General features: G+C 40.6%; 1 long non-coding RNA gene across 1 annotated transcript in view; it reads left to right on the forward strand.

Moving 5' to 3' along the window:
• Positions 1 to 248: 248 nt before the first annotated feature.
• The window catches only part of LOC112409133 (uncharacterized), an 89,266-nt gene continuing 69,351 nt past the window's right edge, over positions 249 to 20,163 (forward strand). The window contains exons 1-2 of the long non-coding RNA XR_003005096.1: positions 249 to 324; positions 2,291 to 2,440. This is a non-coding gene — a long non-coding RNA (uncharacterized LOC112409133). The remainder of the gene's footprint in view (positions 325 to 2,290; positions 2,441 to 20,163) is intronic.

Genomic DNA, 20,163 nt, shown 5'->3' on the forward strand with positions numbered 1-20,163 from the left:
GCGCGCTCCCCAGTCTCCATGGAACTCCCGCCCCGGCCCGTTGCTAGGAGCCCCCGAGGCTCAGGCTCAGTCTTTCCTGCTTTGTTGTTCCGGGTACAGGGCGGCCGCTGCTTCCCCGCGACAATAAATAGACGAGACGCGGGGGAGCACAGAGACAGCGCGCGGAGGCTAGAGCGCCGCCGGACAGGGCGCCCCTGGGTTCCTCGCTAGCCAACCACTTCCGGCTCTCACTGCTCCCGTCACTTTCCCCCGCCCCTTCCTCCGTTTTCCTTTCCTCCTTCCTGGTGCCCAGGTCCGGCCCGGCCTGCTGGAGAGCTTGGCGAGGTGGGGCTGGTGGGTGTGGAATAGGCTAGACTTGTGCTTGAGAACCGCTTGAAAAGATTTCGAGAAAACTATGTATCCCTTGTACATCTTTAGCTGGTAGCTAAACATGAGCACGTAATTTCTGGCGTAAAGTATAATATAAATGGATTTTAGGGTTTTTTGTTTGTTTTTTGCCAAAACCTTGGAACTTTCGTTAGCTCATTCAATTTATAGAAAAGGTCCACCATTCAACATAATTAGCGAAGCTAGCCCTAAGAACTATTTTTTTTTTCTAATTCTAACGAAGACATTTTATGTGAAAAAGTCCTACTTCGCTTTTTCGCGTTAATTTACGACTTCGCGATCAAACTCTCATGAATGAATTCTAATCCTAGTCCTAAAATAGAGCGATAGGATATGAAAGATGAAAGAATGGACACACGAGTAAATTGATAGATTAGATAGATAGATAGATAGATAACGCAGGGAGTTTAGGTCAAACTTCTGTCGCCTGTCCCTTCGATATTCCTTACTCAGCTTGGGTTTGCGATCAGGATTCTGCCTTGGGAGCCGGGAGGCACTTCCGAGGCTTCTAAGCGGCGTAGCCGGATCCAAGAAGGATGCGAGAGGTGGGAGAGGAGGGCGGCTGCAGGCTGGGACTGGGGCGCTGGGCAGGAGCAGCGGCGGCTCGGCTCACGTGGAAGCTGGGCGCTTGGGACTGAGACCCTTCCTCAGCTGTGCTCCCAAGTAGCCGTGAACTGACCCGGGGGACTCCCAGGGGTGCACATTCGCCAGTTTGAACGGCTGCGCTGGGGTCCTCGAGGACCCTCGCGGGGTGACGTGAAAGGCGCTGCCTGTGGGAGCGAGACCCGAGTAACGGCCCTGAGAACTCCAGGCATCGCGGGGCCCCGCGGCGCCCCCAGAGCCCCACTCCCAGGCTGGCACAGGCCTCTGCTCCAGGGCTGGGCTGCAGTCAGAAGCCTCTGGCCCTGGATGAGGCCAGTGGGCAGCTCTAATTTAATAAAAGGCCATGAGGCGGGCTCATGAGTACCTGGCCTCTGATTGGTGTGAATCCTGCATGAAAAATGATAACACCACAGTCCTTTTGAAAAGACTTGGGCTGACTTCTGGGGGATTTGGGAGTAGACAACCATTTGAGTGTTTCACTACTTACGGGGTCTTCAAGGATGCCTCTAGATCTTTTGCTTCCCACTCTGACTGTTCAGTAAAATATCTGACGTTTAAAAGCACTGTAGAATTATGGAACTTCCATTTTGTTTCATTTTCTTTACTAATTTATTTTTTGAATATTCAATAATTATAGCTTGTATTATAATTATTTAATGAAGAAAATGAACAAGAATATGTGTGATGAAGAAAATGAAGAAGAGGCTGGGTTAGAGAGTAATGTCTGCTGGGTAGTGAGGAGATGACTTTCGGGAAGTAATATTTTAACTGTTACGGGAAGTAACATTTTAACTGTTATCTGAAAGGGATGAGAGTGGAAGGGATGCACATAGTGTTCCAGGCGGAGGGAACAGTATGGGCTAGAATTTGCTGTGCTGGAGTATTAGAGTGGATGGGGCATCATGATCAGAGCTAGGGGTAGAGGATATGAGATGAAGTTGGAGAGAAACTAAGGCCTTGAACCTTCAGTGCCTTGCAGACCATGCAGAAGGGAGTTTGGATTTTCTTTCAAGTGCTAGTGGAAGTGAAGGGGTTTAAGCTATAGAGTGACATGGTCTGATTTACCAAGGAAGTGGCAGGGGAAAGGCTCTATCCCAACGATTACTGCCACTGCTGAAAAGTCAGCTTTACAGCAATGGTGGCCATGGTCTTTATGAGGCAACCTCCTTGCAGGAGACCAGCAATATACCTGGTATCAAGCATGTCAGTTGCTTTGGACCCCCTTTTGTCACAGATCAGTCCACAATCTGTCTCATTACAGTATTTCCTTATTCTGGAATTGGGTTTGATTTTACTGCAGGCACCGTTCTCCATAGACTCATTGAACGCTTTAGTTCAAACACCATTCCTCTGACCCAGGAATTCATTTCAAGATGAAAGAAGTAAGACAATGAGATAAAGCCCATGGGCTTCACTGGTCTTATAATGTGCTCCATTATTCAAGATCCAGGTAAGATTATAATATTATTCATTATTCAGGTGCCAGGTAAGATTAGAATATACAGCGTATGTTCTGAACCAAGCCTCTCCATTAATACAGAAATTGATATCTAGGCTGGGAAAACAGTAAACCTTATCAGTTAGATATGTGCTACTAAAAATGTGATTTATAGACAAAAGCCAGTTTGTAAACTACTGATCAACAATAAAAGAGGTATAGAAATCAAGAGGAGCATTTTGAAACTTTCAATAATCTGACATTACTGTGACATCTAAGCGTGCAGTTTTGTATTTATGAAAACACTTGTCTGTGTTGGGTTGGTAAATAAAAACAAACAAACCAAAACACTGATCCTTCACCACAGTTATGCCCACTAAGGCTCCAGCTTTATGAACTTGGTTAAGAAAAAATCAGGTTATTGGAATATGTTGGCTACTGTTTGTCTCCCTTAGTGCTTTGAGAGAGACAAACTGTGGTTCAGCACAGCCTTTCTGAAGAGACAGGCAATAGTGGGGTGGTACTTAGACAGCATTGTTAAGAGGAGTCCTTTCTGCCAGTGATTTAGTTATCCTGTACTGGTAGGGATTAGATAATATCTACTCTGCCAATTGAAACAACAAAATTTTCTGCCCCACATAAAGTTAACATACCAACTAGGAATGCAGAGTCCCAGCAGAACAGTGGAGTTGGGGATCCTCATTTCTCAGGATTCTACTCGAATATCTCCTGCTGTACACTCTGTACACCAACTGAAAAAGTAATTCCTCCCATTATGCCAGTTGAGTGGTGTGTAACTTAGAGGACAGAATGTGTTACTGTAACCTGGCTTTATGACCCCAGCTGTTCCCTCCCTCTGCGCTCAGATAGCGTAGTGTCTGTGGCAAAGACAGTGAACTAAGATCTAGGGAGAATGATACAGAGGCCAGGCCAGTTTCCAAGGGAGAGAAGCAGGAAGGGCAGAGTCCATATTTAAAGCTTACATCTCAGTGAGATTTCTGTTAACAAGCTAATGGATTTCCTCCAAATGACACTGTTTGAAGGTATAGCCAGAAAATCCTCAGCCTGGCAGAAGGCATCTCCTGGTATGCTGTCTCAAAGACAATGTCCCAGTCTCTGTCTCTGTAGAAAGATGAATTCGCTTGCTGGGGCAGTCCCAGGAGATTCCTTCTCACTATTCCTCTAAGGCAGGGTCTTTCAGGATAATAGATAAAGGAAATCTTGGCGCTTTGATTGGCTCACCAGATATCTCAGTCCTCTGCTGGAGAAGAGAGGTGCTTCTTACCCTTGTTACTCTTGTCCACCAGGATACGGTGTAATCTCACAGCCATCACGTATTGCGTCTCCTTTTTGCCCTTTCTCGTTAGTTTTTGTTATCCCATCTCCCACCTCCTTTATTGTATATTTGTGCATTGGGGAAAACTTTATTATTCATCCTTTAGCTACATTTGGACCCGATCAAGATTGACTACACCCAAAGGCCCTGAATTTGGGCTGGGTATGACTGAGTTTTCGCCTCCCACTGGGTAGGGATTGAGTACATTGTCAATTGTGTATGGATCATTGTTTTATGTTAAGAGAAACTATAGCTATGGAGAAATCAGTGTGTGTGTGTGTGTGTGTGTGTGTGTGTGTATATGTATACACCGAACAGCCAAGGGTGATGTGAAGGGAACATTTATTGTTTTGTCAACCCAGAACTCCCCTCTTACTTTGGGAAGAATACTCTTCCCTCCTATTTGGGGCAACTACTTCTACTCTTTATCTACCTCCAATCTAATATGTGTCCAAATGGGACGTGCAGTAACCACAGTGATCGACAGAGCAGTGGGTTTCTGAGCTGAGCTAAGGCAACTATACAGTATCTGTACTGTAATTGAGTTATGGCTCTTCGTTCCAAATTCAGTCTTTGTGCCTGTTCTGTGAAGGTAGAGCTCGACCCATTGAATATTCTTCTTTTGTTAGTTTTCACAGTGTTACACTTTGTCAGTAGAAAAAGTGCTGGAGCAACACTGAAGGAGGAAAAGGTTTTGCTTCCTGGTTCCAGTGTGCTTCCCTGCCAGGCACCTGAAGCATGGAAGGTTTTTCTAGAATCCACCTCCTGCAGCACAGGTGGCTTCCCTAGCCCCACTCAGGGGTCTGAAGGACAGTCAGTGGTGAAGGAAAATCTTCTAAGTGGGCATAACTCAAATAGTATATTTGTTTATTCACCATGTCTGGAGTGAGGGATGACCAGAATGGGCAGTTGCTAATGGTTTTTCTAGATGGAATGGGATTGGAAGATTGGAGATGAGGAAGTATGGGGAAGAGGTATATGAATGGATTTCTCTGAATGGTCACAGACTGTGAAGATATCTGTGTCCTATCGGAATGCACATTAAAGGTACCCACTGTAGAGGAGACTCAATAATCAGGTGGATAAAATGGTGCACTCTGTGGGTGTCAGCCAGCCTCTTTGCCTAGCCACCCCAGTGCTTGCTCAATGGGCCCATGAACAAAGTGGCCATATTGTAGGGATGCAGGCTGTGCATGTGCTCAGCAACCTGGATTTTCCAGTACTAAGGCTCACCCAGCTGATGCTACTGCCAAGCGCCTAACTTGGCAAAAGCAGAAAACAACATTGACTCCCTGATACGGTCCCAGTACCTAGGGTGATGAACCAGCCATCTGGCAGGTTGATTACACTGGACCTCTTCCATCACTGAGGGAGCAAAGATTCATCCTCATTGGAATAAGTACATGTTCTAGAAATGGATTGGCCTTGACTGCTCATAATGTTTCTGCCAACACCACTGTCTGTGAACTCACAAAATGGTTTATCTACCACTGGTACATTACACACAACACTGCATCTGATCAGGGTGCTTGTTTTACAGCAAAGGAAGTGTAGCAATGGGTCCATGTCTATGAAATTAACTGATCTTACTACATACACCATCACTTGGAAGCAGCTGGCTTAACTGAAAAGTGAAATGACTTACTGACGACACTGTTATGATCCAGTTGGGAGGCAACACTCTGGAGAAATGGGATTCTGTTTTACCGGATATGTTTTGAGTCAGAGACCATTATATGGTACTCTCCCTCCTACAGTCAGAATACATTTGAATCAAGGTATGGCAGTGGGAGTGTCTCTTTTCACTCTGAGGATTTTTCTTCCCTTACCTAAAAACTTTGACTGCTGCTGGTGTGGAGATATTTGTCCCCAAGAAGAGAATGTTTCCTTCAGGAGATGCAATGGTTCCAGTAAATTGGAAGATGAGGCTATCAACTGGTCATTTGGGGTTCCTTATACCACTGAAACAAAAAGCAAAAACGGGGTAATCTGCTGGCTGGAGTGATTGATCCTGATTACCAAGGGGAAATTGGCTTGCTTATTCTACACAATGGAGGCAAGGAGGACAGCCTGGAGCCCAAAAGATTTTCTGGGCATTGTCTTAGTACTTGCATGTCTAGTATTAAGGATAGTGAAAAATTAAAGCAACCAAAAATAAAAAGTAGAGTTCTTGAGGACTCAGAACCTTTGAAAATGAAGATCTGGGTCATTTCACTAAGTAAAGGATCCCAACCAGTTGAGGTTCTGACTGAGGGCAGGGGAAATACGGAATAGTTAGAGGAAAATGGAAGCCATAGATACGAATTATGATCTTGTGAACAATTACAGAAACAGGGACTGCAGTATCTTTGTATATTATCTATTGACTTGTTATATCCATGTGTTTATTTGTATTTACTAATCATTTTCTTCCTTTCTCTCCTTCCGATTTTTATTTTATATTGAAGTTGTCAAAGTTGTATTCGTTTCCTAGAGCTGCTGTAACAAATTACCACAAACTTGCTGGCTTAAAACAACAGAAATTTGTTCTCTCACAATTCTGGAAGACAGAATTTTGAGATCAAGGTATCGGCAGGGTTGGTTTCTTTGGGAAGCTCTGAGGAAGAATATGTTCCATGTCTTTCTCCTAGTTACTGGCGACTGGCTGCCTGGTAATCCTTGGCATTCCTTGGTTTATAACATATCACTCCAATCCCGCCTCCCTCTTCATATCGTCTTCTCTGTTTCTCTCTGTGTCTCAGATCCCCCTCTTTCTTTTAATATAAGGAACAGTAGCATTGGATTTAGGGCCCCCTCTAAATCAGGATAATCTCTTCTCTAGATCCTTAATTTATCTCCAAAGACCCTATTTCTAAATAAGGTCATGTTCACAGGTACTGAGGGTTAGGACTTGGACATATATTTTGAGGCCACAGTGCAACTTACTATAGAAGTTAGCTTTACAATCAAGTCTTTAGGTAACAGAATATTCAGTGGAACTGTGACTGAATTTGAGGATTAATCAATACAGGCAGCGGTGGATACAATGACTCCTAGGAGTCTGTCTCCTCATTTTGGGGAAAAGGTGAGACGTTCACCTGTAAGAAGGATAGCAGTATCTTACTAGAATACATAGCAACACAGCATTGATTTATCATAGACAGGTGCATATGGAAGCTAAGTAGTCACAGGTTCCTGTAGTGCACGGGGCTCCTACAAAGTGAGTAGCTTGAGTGTCTGCTTCCTGCAACACATGCAGCTCCCGCAGTTCCTAGCTCCTGCAGCTACCTCCAGATCTCCTCATCACTGGGTATTGTAGGATATTGCCTCCAGTCAGTCATCACCTTGTGAACTACATTCCCCAGCACCCAGGGCCAGTTTCCAGTGAATTTTTTCTGTCAAGCATCATAGTAAATTCTGTGTCACTTGGTAAGCCATGGCCATGCCCTCTCCAACAAGGTCTGGAGCTCAGCCATGGAGGGCTTTTCTCTTGGGTGTTCCATCTCAGACCTAGAGGTGGCATCTGTTCCTTATTTGCACTATTCCTGTATTCCTTAGAGTTTTCTTTATTTCACACTAGCCAATTCTGCAATACTCCAATCCCCTGTTATAGATAAGAATTATGTTGTACTGTCTCTGCTCAAATTACTGTGTGATTTATGTCTCCTGATTGCATTCACGACTCCACTTTCCTGGCTCCTGTGATTGGTTGGGAAGAGGACATATGACCAAGTCAAATCAAAGAGTTTTGTTTATTGAGATGCAGCTAGGAAAAAGAACAATTTCCTTTTTTGGTAGTGAAACTGGGAAGGTGTAAAATGAGGGCAACAGGCTGACATATCCTCTTCTATAAGGCAGGGAATGATAATCACTAGGAGGTAACAAAGCCGACATGGAGACAGAAGATGGAGAGAAAAGAGAAGCAAGTGATTGGCTGGAAAGTTCAGTGGTATAGAGAAGTCATTTCTCCTCAATTGTATCTATAAATTTAATGTTATCCCAATCAATAGCCAGCAATAATTTTTTAATGAAACTAATCAGATTCTAAATTTCATCTGAAAAAGAAAACGCAAGAGCATAACATAGACAATTTTGCAAAAGAGGGAATATTATACTGCCAGATATAAAAACACATTAAAAAGCAATAATAATTAATGAAGTATACTTCGGGCAGGAATGGGCAAAAATATGAGTGGAAAAGAATAGAAAATATAGATCCATGTATTTAAAGAAATCTACAAAGTGATAAAGGTGACATTTCAACTCTGTTGGAACAGGATAAACTATCAATAGATGGTATTGAGACAGTTGGCTATCTATTCGAAAAATATATAGTCATATCTTTATTTAGTAACAAAAATAATTTCCACATGGATTAAGGATCTCCACTGTCTCTGATTTTAGCTCCGTTTTGAAGAAGTTCTTGACATTTGTCAAATGCATGGGTTTCAAAGATCCTCAGCTCTATTAGGTTTTATCATCAAATCTCTATCCATATAGTTTATTTTAAAGTGACTACGTAATCTTTCATTCGACACATGTAATACATGAATACATTTCTCAGTAGAAATTCAGACAACACAAGCATACACAAAGTGAAGTCTCCTTTAGTCCCCCACCTCCTACCATCCCATCCCTCCTCAAAATTAACACTGCAGTGTGACATTTCCTTTATACGGTTCAGAAATTCTCCAGTGCTGTAGTCTTCTGGCATCATAGACTCCTTCTTAGTGCTCTGAATTAATTTTTATTTGTATTTCTTCTGTTAGTTTAATTGAATTTTGAAAGACTAAGGAGGTAAATATGTTTTTAGGCCACCTTCTTGAAACAAAATTTACTTGGTCATTTGATTAATAATTCAATTCACAACTTAGATAAATAATAACATTATTTTGAAATATATAAAATAAAAACTTATTTTGAAAATGCATCTTGCCCTCTAGTGGTGAGAAAGTTATCTACTTGATTTCTACTCTGGAAATTCCCTCATGCTATTTAGCAGTTCAAGTAAGTTGGGAGAGCAAAGTGGAGTCTGATGCAAAAAGAGTGTCCTTAGATTTGTATTGTTTAAAAGAGGAGTTAAGGTATGCTGAACGTTAGACATTGTTGAGTTGTTAAATAAGATCACTAGAAGACTATTGCTATTATAAAAAGTAAAAAAATAGACTATAAATTCCCATCTAATAGAAGGCCAAAATTAAACAACAAAACAAATGGATATAAAGTCAAGAGAGAAAGAAAACACAGAAATAGTAGAGCAAAAGAGATCATAAAGTAAGATAGTGGAAACAAATTCTAAATTTCCAGTAAACGTAATACATGTAAATAGATTAACCTCACATGCAAAAAATCAGAAAATATAGTAATAGATTAAAGATAATTCAACTATATTCTGTCTATAAATATATTAAGCTCACCAGTTAAAAAATAGAGATTGTTCTGGTGGATTAAAAAATTAAAAAGCCAAGAGAACTATATTGTTTGCAAAACATTCTTTACATTTAAAGAACAGAAAGTGTGAAAGCTAAAAAATGCAAATGATTCCAGAAAAATGCTAAACATTAAAAACCAGTAGCCATATTAATATTGTCAAAACAAAAACGAAATTGATGATGAGAAATTGACAAATTTAGATCAGAGAAGATATCCCTATAAATCTCTCTGATTTATTGAACTAGAAAGCAGTTAAAAATTAATAGAGCTATAGTTTTTTGTTTTGAATTTTATTTTATCTTTTATATAGCAGGTTCTTGTTAGTTATCTATTTTATACATGTTAGTGTATACATGTCAATCCCAATCTCCCAGTTCATCCCACCACCCCTCCCCTGCCCACTCCCACCACTTCCCCCCCTTGGTGTCCATACATTTGTTCTCTACATCTGTGAATAGAGCTATAGAAGTTTTAATCAACATAATTAACAAGTTTTACTTGCTTTAAAGAAGAAAGCCTGAAAATTGATATGGGAAGTATCAAGTTAGAGAAAGAAAAACAGAAGAAACTCCAAGAAAGCTGAAAAAATACATTCACTTCAAATGGACCAAATATATATGTAATGCAGTCAAGACCTTTTCTCCTAAACAATGCTGCAAAAGACATTTTAAATTCTTCTCTGTCTCCCCTATTTTAGACACCATGCAGACTATTATCTTTCTTTTTCTTTGTTTTTATAAATTTTATTTTATTATTATTTTTTTGACTGCACTGGGTCTTCATTGCTACACACGGGCTTTCTCTAGTTGCAGTGAGCGGGGTCTACTCTTCGTTGTGGTGCGTGGGCTGCTCACTGCGGTGGCTTCTCTTGTTGCAGAGCACAGGCTCTAGGGCGTGCAGGCTTCAGTAGTTGTGGCATGCAGGCTCAGTAGTTGTGGCTTGCGGGCTCTAGAGCGCAGGCTCAGTAGTTGTGGCGCACGGGCTTAGTTGCTCCGCGGCATGTGGGATCTTCCCGGACCAGGGATCAAACCCATGTCCCCTGCATTGGCAGGCGGATTCTTAACCACTGCGCCACCAGGGAAGAACCATAATTATCTTCCTATCATCTTATTTTTTCTTCAGAAGAGTTACAATATTACTGATTAGTTATTGATTTTCCTCTGAAGCTATGCCCTGATTGGATTGGAGTGTTTTTGTATTTTTCGTAGGAGGAGCTGTTAGAGTTACTTTCATTAGGAATTGTTGCTTTCTGGTTTTCCTCTGAGATGGTGGTTTTATACATAATGATTGATTTTAGTACATTTTCTAGGGTATGGAAATTGAACACAACCAGTGTTTTCTAGGTCATTTATAACTTCCATCACAATCTCCCTAATTTCTTTTGCCCTGGAGACCCTCAAACATTCAAAGAGGTTTGCTGAGCTTGTTTTATTACCTTCCTTTGGGGAAGTGCTGGGAACACCTCACTTCATGCCCTCCCTCATTACTTCCTTACTCTTCACCTGTGCTGGTCAGCTTGCTCCTGAAGGCTTTGTCCCATCATCCTTTTCTCACAATCTTCGTAGATTCAAGTTCAGTGGCAAGTCACCTTTGGAATCATAAATCAGAGTTTGGAGATCTATTCAGTTCCATAAATAAGGAAATAAGGGCCCACACTATTTTTCTTACTAGTGTCCTCCAGAAACTTCGGTCTGAATCAGTTGGTTTCTTCCCAAACTTACTACTCATTCAGTAACAATGAGGATCCCTCCTTGAAAATACAGAAGAGGAAATGAGAGACAAGGCTGCCATCGTGTGGTGTGATACTTGAACAGAAAGGTGGAGTTCATACAGAGAAGTGTGAGAATTGGGGAAATTACACAAGGTGAAATTTCCATTAGTTAGAACAGTAATTACCAACTTTTAGTAATTACAACTTTTGGACCTAGCCATGTAGCTGCCTGAAGTCCCAGGAAGATATTATGATTGACCCATGTCCATAGATTGAAAGGTCTATGGAAGGCACTTAGGAATCTATAGTTTTCATTTAAAAACATGGCTAGATATGCATAATTTTATTTGATAAAACAAAATATAAGATATTAATTTCTTTAAATTCTCTTTGTTCCTACCTTTTTCACAATCAGATACTTTTGGCATGATAGCCATGTTATATAAATGAGATAATTTAACTAAACAGAATTTAATGAATGCCAAGTGAAGCAAATATTTAAATAGATTTGCTCTAGTTTGAGTGTCACAGAAGTGGGCACTGAGATCTTTTCTTGGTTAAAAATAAAGGGGGGCCCAAGAGGAATCACTGCTTGAGTTGCATAGAGGCCCGCTCTGTGGCTGGGATGCTACTAATAACCAGACGTAGGGTAAGAAGAAAGGCAATGAAAAATAATTTCGCCAAAATATTTGCCGTATCAGCTGCTGTCTTCATCCTAGACAACTGTAAATTGCTCATGTCAAGTATCCACATGTCTGCCCTACCTCACTTGGAATTAATGAAAATGGGCAAGGGGCACCATATCAGAAACTCTTCTTTCCCTGCTAATCTAACAGGGTTAGAAATGGGCTTCCCCCTCTAAGACTGCTTAACATTCTTAAAGAAGTCAATCATCTCAAGGGAGCAATCTCTTTTATTAATCAAAAGCAACTGAAAAATGTATTAAGCCCATTTTTTATTTTTAAAACTTAAAAGTATAGAATATTTGAAATAAAGAAAGTGTACAACACAGGGTAACTGGATGGGCCCTGGCTTCATGATCATGAACTTGAGCTCTGGAGTTAGACCTATTTTGGATTCAAATTCCAGTGCCACCACTTATGTGATAACTTGGTGAAATTATTCAACTTCTCCAATGTTCAGTTTTCTTATCTGAAAATGGGACTACTAACCGTGTACTCACAGGGCTGTGGCAAAGATTACGCAGCAAAAGGCATGCACAGAACTTAGCACAATGCCTGGCATTTACTCACTGCGCCATAGATGTTAGGCTGATAAAATCTCCCAGCACGGGAGATGTGTGTACAACTATACTTTAAGTGTAATCACAATGAAGCTATCAAATTTCTTAAAGAAAACCAGCACTTCTATTTCATTTTTAACGCATTCTTGGAAAAGATGTTGTCCTAAAAGTAACCGATTCTTGCCAGCAGGATTTCTCAAAGGCAGGACCTTAGTTGAGGCACCACGTTTTAGCCTAGAACGTGGAATTTCTTAGCACATCGCACAAAAATTAGTCTCTTGGTGCGAAAGGCTGAGTTAGTGAACACAGCAGCAATTCTCTAGTGAGATGGTCCTAGGCTTAGAATTTTAGATCCATCAGTTACTAGCTGTGTGTTCTTGAACTTTAGTTTCCTCATATGCTTGTTAAAGTAAGAAGAACAGTAGCATATACTTACATACTGCTTACTATGCAATATATAACACTGTAGATTGTGTTATCCTGCATCAGGGAGATAATGTATGCAAGCATCTGTCCTAGAGCAAATCTCAAAAACTGGTTTTTGTTGCCCTGGAATTCTTTGATGATGGTGGTGGTGATGGTGATGTCTAAAGAAACCTTAGGGTTTAGATACCTGGGAAGTTGATTTACAGATCCATTTTGTCTGATGAACAGACAAATAAAAACACAGGAAAAGAATGGTTTTGCCAGTGTTCCAGTTATCAAGGTATTGCCTCTCAGCCCCAAATCCACCCTTTTGCCTGCTCAGCTCTAAATCCAGTGTTCCGGAGCTAGATTTTAGAAGCATCTCTCCTTTGCAGCTGGCGGGATATTAAGCTTTGTCAGTAGAGGGCGCAGGAGGGACACTGAAGGAGGAAAGGTACCCTTTCTGTTTTACCCATTTGTGCTCCTTCTAGCAGCCTCCTTCGTGGGCCAGCTTCTGCAGGCCAGTCTCCTGCAGCGTGTGTGGCAACCTGCAGAGTCCAGTGGCCAACAGAACAGCACCTCTCTGCAGGGGCTTCCACCCAGCATCTCTGGTGGCTTTACAACAACTTCTGAGGTGTGGCACCTTTTGTGGATGGTTTTCCCTTGTATCATTCCCAGAGGTCCAATTCCCAGTGACTTCCAGCCAAGGATTCCAGTTTGCCAGCCTCTGTTTGCCTCCACCCCAGAAGATCGTTCCTTGCATGCTGGTCCCAGCTGAAATTCCTTGCTTGCCAGCCTCTGCTCCAAGCACCTGTGGACCAGCTGTGGTCCGGAGCAGCACAGAAATCTTCTCTGGTGGACTTCCTCGGTAAAAACTGAATCCTAGCCTTGGGAAGGGGGCCTCTCTTACAAGTTTCTTCCCTCTGTGGGTAAGCCCCATCAGCCCCAGGGTTCTCCCTTTCTAGTTAATCCTCTGCTGTAGTTAATAACTTTTTAAATTAAATTTTCCCTGTTCAGATAACTATATGGTTTCTGCTCTCTGATTGGACACTGACTATAAAGGTGGGTCCTTAATCCAACTTCTGTGGAAACCCAGTGAACTCTGCTCTACCATCAAAGTACCTTTCTTGTGAAAAAATTTCCTCTGTTTCTTATATCTTTCTGGGAAGTTCTGAATAGAATGGAGAGTTTGCTTTTCTATGTTGATCACGTCCCTTTTGTCAATCCATCCTTGGCTCAGATATATACATTTCACTAAATGGGCAAATCAATATTGATGGGAACCTGCAAATGTTATGCCTGTACCAGTTATTAGTTGATTTAATTTGGCTGACTTGTAGCATTCTAGAATTATAGTTGGCTTCATCTCAATCTCTCCTCCCTTTTTTCTCTTCCTCTAACCCCCTCACCCTCCCAGTTCCTGACCCCCAAAAGTTGAAACAGGAAGCAGTGGGTCTGGAGACTAGTAAGGGAAAGGAAAGATATTATCGGAACAGAGTATCATTATAACCTGACCCCAACCCTTCTCTTATGGGCACTGTGCCTTGTCCCAGACAGATGCATCTTTACATCAGGTGGCCACTTCAGTTTCTATATGTGGACTGTAACTTACTGCCCCTCTGCCTCTCCAGGTAGTGTGCTGGGACTGGACCCATGGTAACCTCATGCCTGCTTACTCTCTCCTATAGGGGGACAGGCTCTGGGTCTATAGATCCCAGCAAGTATCCGACTCTTGGACCTGCCACAGGGGATGTTAATCTCTATGACCTCAGGGGGAGCCAGTCCTATCCTCCCCCCACAGGAATAATACCTAAAGCTCTGGGGAGGCTCCCCATCCCCCAGTATGGCAGGTTCCTGCTTGCTTCCTTGGTTTGGGGTGAGGTGGGGCTCTCAGCTGAGCCCTACACCACATGCAATATCTTCTTCCAAAGAGAGTCTTCACATGACAATCTCCTTTCTCTCCACACTTTCCTGTCCCTTTCATATTCTTGATTCTTCGTAGGGGGATCTGTTGTGAATCTTAACATCTGTTATCTTGTACTGCCTCAGTGAAAGCTTCTATATGAACATTCTCTTATGCGAGACTAACCCTAATGGTAATTATTTTTATGAATTTCTTTTATAAAGAATAAAGTCAATGCTATAATTTTTATATCAAAATTCATATTAATAATTTATATATTTATAATCTAAATTATATTTATATATAAACAATATAATTATAAACTATATATATTTCTAAACTATATATGTGTATGTATCTATATCGCTCTCTGAGTCTAAGGAAAACTTTAAGACAGACTTCATATATTTGGTATGTTTGTTTCTAATTGCAGCTGTAACAAATTACCAAACAAACCTAGTGGCTTAAGACAACAGAAATTTATTATCTTACAGTTTGGGGGGTCAGAAGTTTGAAGTTGGTTTCACTGGGCTAAAATCAAGACATCAGCTGGGCTGCATTCCTTCTGGTAGCTTAGGGGAGAATCAGTTTCCTCATCGATGCCAGTTTCTAAAGGCTGCCACCATTTTGGCTCATGGCTTCTTGCTACCTTCAACACCAGCAATGGCAGTCCAGTCTTTCTCATGCTGCATCAGATTGCATTGGGCTCACTTGGGTAATCTAAGCTAAAGCGCCCTATCTTAAAGTCAGCTGCAGCTGAATGGCAAGCTTAATTCTATCTGCAGCCTTAATTCTCTTTTGGCACGTATATCAGAGAAGCAGAACCAGTAGGAGACATATATTAAGGGATTTATGGCAAGGAGTTGGCTTATGCGATTGTGGGGGCTGTCTAGGCACGTCTAAAATACACAGGGCAGGCTGTCATGAAGGGCAGCTGAAACTCAGGCATATGCGGAAATTTCTGTCCACAGGTGGAACTTTTTTTCTTCAAGGAAGCCTCAGCTCCACCTTAAGCTCGTTCAGTTGATTGAATGGGGTCATCCAAATTGTCCAGGACAACTGCCCTTACTTTAAGTCAACTTTAATGGATCATGGATTTTTTATTTAGTACCCGGGGACTATAGCCTAGCCAAGTGAACATGTCAAAAAGACCATTACAGTCCACTATTTGTCTACTTGGCACACACACACAACTCCATAAACCATACTTAACCTCCACATAAAGACATCAACAGAATCGTACTTCCACCCGACGTCACACATACTCCATACAACCAAACACACTAACCCTTTCTCCAGAAGAGGATACAAAATCCTAGGGTAATATTCACTCTTCTTTTTGATATTCTTAAAAATGTGATATAAAGTTAATTGTCATTAATATATCTTAGATGATAAAGGAATAAGAGAGAAGAAAACAAAAATAATTGCTTAAAATATATACAAAATATTTATAACAAAACCAGGAAGAAACACTCGTAACGATTATAGCCCTAATTTCTGCAGCTGGTTACATGGTTGTAGCTGGTATTTATAGCTATCTTCTTCCACTATCCATTTCATATTCCCTTGGCCCTCAGCAAGCACCTCAGCTAGTCGTGGTTCTTTACCTGGTGAAGTGACCCAAATCTTCATTTCTGAAGGGTCTGGGCCATCAGTGGTCCTGGCTGAATTCGATTTTTTACAGCTTTCCATTGATTTAATTACAGGATATGATGCTTAATTTTATGTGTCAACTTGATGGGTCACATTATTAAACATTATTTCTGGATTTGTCTCTAGGGGTGTTTCCAGATGAGATTAGCATTTAAATTGGTAAAGTGAGTAAAGTAGATTGACTTCCCCAATGTGGATGGGCATCATCCAATCCATTGAGGGCCTGAATAGAACAAAATAGGAGAGAAAAAGAATTCACCTTCTCTGCCTGATTGTTGAACTGGGACATAGGTCTTCTCCTGCCCTTGAATTGGGACTAACACCATTAGTTCCCCTGGTTCTCAGGCATTTGGCCTTGGACTAGAGCTTATACCATTGGCTCTCCTGGTTTTCAGGTCTTCAGACTCAGATTACAACTACACCACTGGCCTTCCTGGGTCTCCAGCTTGCAGATGGCAGATCATGGAACTTTTTAGCCTCCATAATTGCATGAGCTAATTTCTTATAATAAATCATATATACATATTATTTATATTTATACATATTTATATAATCCTATACATTCTGTTTCTCTGGGCATGATAGTACAGTTGACCCTCATTATTCAGGGATTCTGTATTTTTGAATTCCCTTATAATCCTCCAATCAAGACTAGCAGGCTTTTGTGGTCATTTGCAGATATGGACAGAGCAGAGAAAAATTTGAATCAATTTCTGGGCATGTTTCTAAGTTAGATTATACACAAGGCTACACTCTGCTTTTTGTTGCAGCTCTAATATAAAGATAACCAGAAGATATAGCCAGTAGGACAATGCAATGATAGTACAAGAAGTTCCAGCTCTGGGGCCAGTTGGACAGGGTTTGAATTCCAACTCTGGCACCTGCTGGTGGGGTGGCCTCAGGCAAGTCACTTAACATTTCTGAACCTCATTTTCACTTTACAAAAAAATGAAACTTTTTGAAATAGTTGTAGCATTTTTCCTTTTGTGAAATAAAGAAAATGGAATTTACCAGGATGAGTTGTTTTAGGATTTAAGATTGTAATCTATGTGAGAAATGTATGTATACATGTGAAATACAGACATATTTCCCCTGGAAACAATGGTTCAATATTTACTACTCAGTGTTTGTATGGGCTTTGTAGAACATAACTACCACAAATAAAGAGAAGTGACTGTACTAACAGGTGCCCTAGGGTATCTCCTGTATATTCTTCTTTACTTTCTGTATAGTAGCAACTCAATTTCCCTTGTTAATCAGGATAAATCACTCCAGCCACTAGAATAATTCCTTATTTACCTGTGTATTCAGAGGCATGAGGACCCCAAAGTGGCCAGATGTCAGTTTCAATTTCCATTTCAGTGGAATCATTGTTGTGTCTCCTGGTGGAACCATTCCTCCCTTTGGAACTAGGACCTCTAGACCAGCCTAGACCAGCAGAACATAAGTTTGTGTGGTTAGGTAGCAAAATCTTTGATAGTGAATCATCAGTGATAATCGTGAGTGAAGCCATTCCCATTGCCACCCTTTGATTCCTGGACCTGGGAATCCTGGTTATGGGAGACTGACTTAGAGGATATGCTGCCTCTTGGAGGACATTGCCCCAACCCAGGAAGGTATTGTCACTTAGCCAGTGCTGTAACTGAGTCTTCAAAAGGCCATTCCACTATTCCAGCAAACTAACTGCTTCAGGTTGATGGGGAACATGATAAGACCAGCGATTTCCATGAGTATGGGCGCATTGCTGCATTTCATTTGCTTTGAAGTGAGTTCCTTTATCAGAAGCACTGTTGTGTAGAATCCCATGATAGCGGATAAGGCATTCATTCTACAAGTCTACTCTTTGGCACGGTCTGAAGCTGCTGTACACAGGTAGAATTTCTTCTTGATTAGGAAAACCTCAGCTCTGCTTTTAAGGCCTTTCAAGTGATTGAATCAGGCCCAACCAGGTTATCCAGACATCTCTCTTACTTGAAGTTAACTGATTATGGACTTTAATTACAAAATATTTTCACAGCACCTTGAATCTGTTGGTTTATGTCTCTTGACAAATTTGGGAACCTTTTAGTTATTATATGAGTACTTTTTCAGTCTTGTTTTCTTTTTCCTTTACTTCCAGGACTCTGATGATACAAATGTTAGATCTTTTGTTATAATCCCACAGGACACTGAGGACCTGATCAATTTTTTTCAGTGTATTTTCTCTCTTTTGTTCAGATTAAATAATTTCTATTGTCCTATCTTCTAGTTCACTGATTCTTTCCTCTGTGCCCTCCATTCTGCCATTGGGCCCATCCACTGATGATTATTGTATTTTTAGGTTTTAAAATTTCCATTTAGCTCCTTATACCTCCTACCTCTTACTCTTCTTGCTCTTCTTTTTCTTCTTCTTCCTCTTCCTCATTCTCTTCCCCTTCCTTTTCTCCTCCTCCTGCTAAAAGAATATGTTTAGTTTTGTAATAAGCTGACAAACTGTCTTCCAAAGTGGTTGTACAGTTTGTATTCACTCCAACAATGTATGAGAGTTCCGGTTGCTCCACATCCTCATTAACATTTGGTGTTGTTAGTATTCTGGATTTGGGCCGTTCTGTTGCTGTGTTGTAGTATCTCATTGTTGTTTTTAATTTACATTTCCCTGATAACATATAAACTGGAGCACCTTTTTGTATGCTCCAGTTTATATGGAGCATATAAACTCCATAGTTGCCATCTGTATATCTTCTTTTGTGAGGTATCTGTTAGGTCTTTGTCCTTTTTTTGTTTGTTTAGTTTTTGTTTTTTCCCCTTCCCAGCCCTCACATTGCCTGCTCCACTGATGGATGGGTTCCCCTGGGGCAGCAGAGCTCTGAACCGCAAGCAACCTGTCCCCTGGAAGACTGTGTGTGGTGTGTGGGAGCAATTAAAATAACAAATCTACCTACCTGGGCCTGTTACACATTTTACCGTTACCCCCTCTTTTTACCCATTTCTTAATCGTTTTTTTTTTTTTTATTGTTGAGTTTTAAGAGTTTTCTGTATATTTTGGGTAACAGTCCTTCATCAGATATATCTTTTTCAAATATTTTCTCCTAATCTGTGGCTTGTTTTTTTTATTAGCTTGACAGTATCTTTTGCAGAGCAGAAGTTTTTAGTTTTAATAAAGTCCAGCTTATCAATTCTTCCTTTCATATATTGTGCCTTTGGTGTTGTATCTAAAAATCATCAAACCCAAGGTCATCTAGATTTTTCCCTGTTTTATCTTCCAGGAGTTTTATAGTTTTACATTTTACATATAGGTCTGTGATCCATTTAAGTTAACTTTTGTGAAGGGTGTATGGTCTGTGTTTAGATTCCTTTTTTTTTTTTGCATGTGGATGTTCAGTTGTTCTAGCACCATTCGTTGAAAAGTTTGTCTTTGCTGCATTGTATTGCCTTTGCTTTTTTTGTTAAAGATAAGTTAACTATATTTAGGTGGGTCTATTTCTGGGCTGTTTATTCTGTTCCATTGATCCATCTATTCTTTCACCAATACATACTGCCTTGATTATGAAAGCCCTAACTTTGTTGTTCTTCAATACTCTGCTGGCTATTCTGGATCTTTTGCCTTTCCATATAAACTTTAGAATCAGTTTGTTGATATCCACAGAATAACTTACTGGGATTTTAATAGGAATTGCATTCAATCTAGAGACCATGTTGGGAAGAACTGACACCTTACAATATTGAGTTTTCCTACCTATGAACATGGAATAGCTCCCCATTTATTTAGTTCTTTGATTTCTTTCATCAGAGTTTTGCAGTTTGTCTCACATAGATCTTGCACAGGTTTTGTTAGATTTATACCTACATATTTCATTTTGGACAGTGCTAATGTAAATGGTATTGTGTTTTTAATTTCACATTCCACTTGTTCATTGCTGGTGTATAGGAAAGCAATTGATTTTCATATATTAACCTTGTATCCTGCTACCTTACCATAATTACTTATTAGTTCTAGAATATTTTTGTTGATTCTTTTGAATTTTCTGCATAGATGATCACGTCATCAAGAACAAGCAGCTTTATTTCTTCCTTACCAATCAGAATACCT

Source organism: Neophocaena asiaeorientalis, unplaced genomic scaffold (assembly GCF_003031525.2).
Source record: "Neophocaena asiaeorientalis asiaeorientalis breed wild unplaced genomic scaffold, Neophocaena_asiaeorientalis_V1.1 scaffold5, whole genome shotgun sequence".
NCBI lineage: Eukaryota > Metazoa > Chordata > Mammalia > Artiodactyla > Phocoenidae > Neophocaena > Neophocaena asiaeorientalis.